Raw genomic sequence first — 3,080 nt, forward strand, 5'->3', positions numbered from 1 at the left:
TTCCCCCCCAGCCAGCTCAAACAGAGGCTTACCCTTGCATTAATCCTCCTTCAACAACTCCTCTCTCTTTCTTACTAATGGAAATCAGACATTAGGTATCAGAACAAAAGACTAAGTCCACCCCTCCAGAGTCTCAGTATAATTTTTTGTTATTTTACTTTTAACCACAATTTACCATATTTTACCTCAGCTATGAGTGGAGAAACCGGAACTGTGACAAGCATGGTGCAGGCGATGTATGTGCTTTGGCTATCCCTAGGAAAGGCACTGAGGAACACACAGCTTGCCTCGCTACGAAACTAAGCAGCCTCTCCCACACTTCAGCCCCACTCTCCTTTGCGTTGATTGTTCAACAGCCAGCTCAAACAGAGGCTTACCTTGCATTAAATCCTCCTTCAACAACTCCTCTCTCTTTCTTACTAATGGAAATCAGACATTAGGTATCAGAACAAAAGACTAAGTCCACCCCTCCAGAGTCTCAGTATAATTTTTTGTTATTTTACTTTTAACCACAATTTACCATATTTTACCTCAGCTATGAGTGGAGAAACCCAACAACCTTGACTGATGTTAACTCTGACTCTGAATAAAATTATAACACTCATTCAGGAATTAGCTTCCACAGCAAAGCAAATGCTGGCTCCTGCAACATAGTTTTCCAGCAGCTTTTTTTTATTCTTGGTGAAGACAGTTAAATATGCATCCCCCTGTAGATGTTCATCAAATGACATCTCCCACACCAAAGGTCCTCCACAAAGAGACTCTCCGTATTCTCTTAGGTAAAATAGGCTGCTTTTTCACTTCACTGTGATTTTAAACACACATTTCAAACATTTTATATGATTTCAAACCATCCCACATCGAAATCTCTGCCAAAGGACCAAGGGTCCGCACAGTCCTGATAAGTGTTTGCTGGCTCTTACATGATGGTTTGTACTGGGGAGCTTCTCTGGAGTCACTGTTACGGACACTTGGATGTGGAGACAGTCATCGAAGCTCCACACAAGCCAGTCAACTGGAGGTTAAAATAGCAGGTAGGGTTTATTAAAAAAATGAAGGGCATGGGTGTCACTGAGCAACCGTAAGCAATTAGTAGGTCCCATGCACTGCAGTGCTCTCTTTGGCAGATACACTGTTTATTTCTTCTTCCTCAAAAGAGGAAGAGATTGCAGTGAAAACATAATTTAATAATTTAATCAATTCAAAGCAAAAAATCAAATCAATAAAGAGAAACCCCCCGCATTATTTTATCCACTTTGTAAGAACCCTACAGGTTCTCCCCCAGCCCTTGGCAGTCCTGCAAGCCAAGGACTTATCCATCTCCTCCCTCCCAGGTGGACCACTGACTTTAATTCCCCATCCCCACCTCTGACACACTACTCAAACCAACCCACTCAAACTGTCAGAATAGTCCAGCTTAATTTTCTCCAAAAGAAATGGAGTGAGAAAAGGAGGCAACCACAGCAAGAAGAAAGAAAGATAGAAAGTAAAACCAGACAAGACAGCGTTGCACTCTGGACCTGCATCCCATTCCCTCCTGTGACAAACTACAAATATGTCTGCAGCTAGCAGATGATCCAGAGTAGCTGTTCTCTTAAAAAAAGAAAAAAAGAAAAAAAAAAGAAAAGTACAGAGCATCACAGAAGCCAAAAAGGCTGTAGAATTAGAGTCTATGCATGGAGAAGGAATGAACAGGTTTTCACTCCTGAGACCCCTAGCATTTATAACTTTAACAAGAATAAGGCACCAAACACTGAATTTTTCCTCTGCACATCAGTAAAAACCTAAAATAATTAGAATCACCAGTCTAGGATCTTGCCTCACTACGTAAATGCCCAATGTATTAGGAATTAAAAAAAATTAAGGTGGATTTCCTTGAATACCTGACAATGTTGCAGCAGAAAGTGCATTCAAGTAACGACCCCAACGTGTGTTGAGCCTGTTTTTACTTCAGGCAAATGCTATTTTCTTATCATCTCAGCCTTGGGAAGTTTACAGAGAGTAGTAAATCTTTACACATCAGTACCTAATCAACATACTCTGTAATCCTCTCCCAAGTCAAAATATACTTTACTGCTTCAAAGAAATCCAAAAAGACAAAACCATGTCAGAATAGCCTTAAGTAAAGAAGGCTACAGGAATGTATTACCTTACTCATCATAGATTCATAAATGACTAGTATGTGCAAGTTTATGTCAAAATATGGCCGCTACTGGCTCTAGCCGGACAGTTCATGGGCTCCATGGTACCATCAAGAGGTTCAGTAAAGCTTCTGGAATAGAAGGATTTCTAATCCTTCAAATGCATGGATTAGCGGGGAGTAATAAACAGACAATCAGTCATTTTATGAAGATTTTAAACCAGAATTGCTTATATTTTATCTTTTAAATAACAATTGGCTTTGGTTTCCTAGTCAAGAGGGACAATAAACTAGACTTCTGTCTTCATAAAGAGCATGATGCTAATCAAGTCAATCTGCAGCACACATGTATATTTTTTGACCACGCTTATGTTTAAGTCACCTTTAAAAAAGCAGCCCTCATGCCTAAGTAGTTAATAAAAAGTTGCCCTGGGTAAAAAGTCATGTGTTTTTCAATAGGGTATTAGAAGTTCTTGTGGTTTCTGAAGAAGCTTTTTTCCCATTTTTCCAAGCAAGGTGTCTGATCCCATTGTCTTCAATGATGCTTTGTCTGACTAAAATCTGTGGTTAACAGAGTTGGTTCACCATACAGTTGGACACATGCAGTTGAGCAGCAACACGGTCTACCTTTTCATCATACAGGTGGAAAGACTCTCACAATAAGTGAAAAATTTCTTAAAATACTTAGTCATGCAACTTCCATCAGACTGATACAAATCAGCCGGTTAACACTCTATTTTCAAGAATAATAAATACATTTAGAAACTGAAGCCCTTGAGTTAGAAACAAAGACATAATGCGGCTTCTCTTGTCTGTTCTGCTCTTTGATAACAGTCACAATCTCTTTAGACTGCTGGTATATTTACAAGATTCAAACCAGCCAACTGGTGACTTTACAGTAACAAGTAAGATTCCCATTTATTTAATTAAATAAAACCCA

This window comes from Aptenodytes forsteri, unplaced genomic scaffold (genome assembly GCF_000699145.1).
Source record: "Aptenodytes forsteri isolate BGI_AS27 unplaced genomic scaffold, ASM69914v1 Scaffold55, whole genome shotgun sequence".
Classification (NCBI taxonomy): domain Eukaryota; kingdom Metazoa; phylum Chordata; class Aves; order Sphenisciformes; family Spheniscidae; genus Aptenodytes; species Aptenodytes forsteri.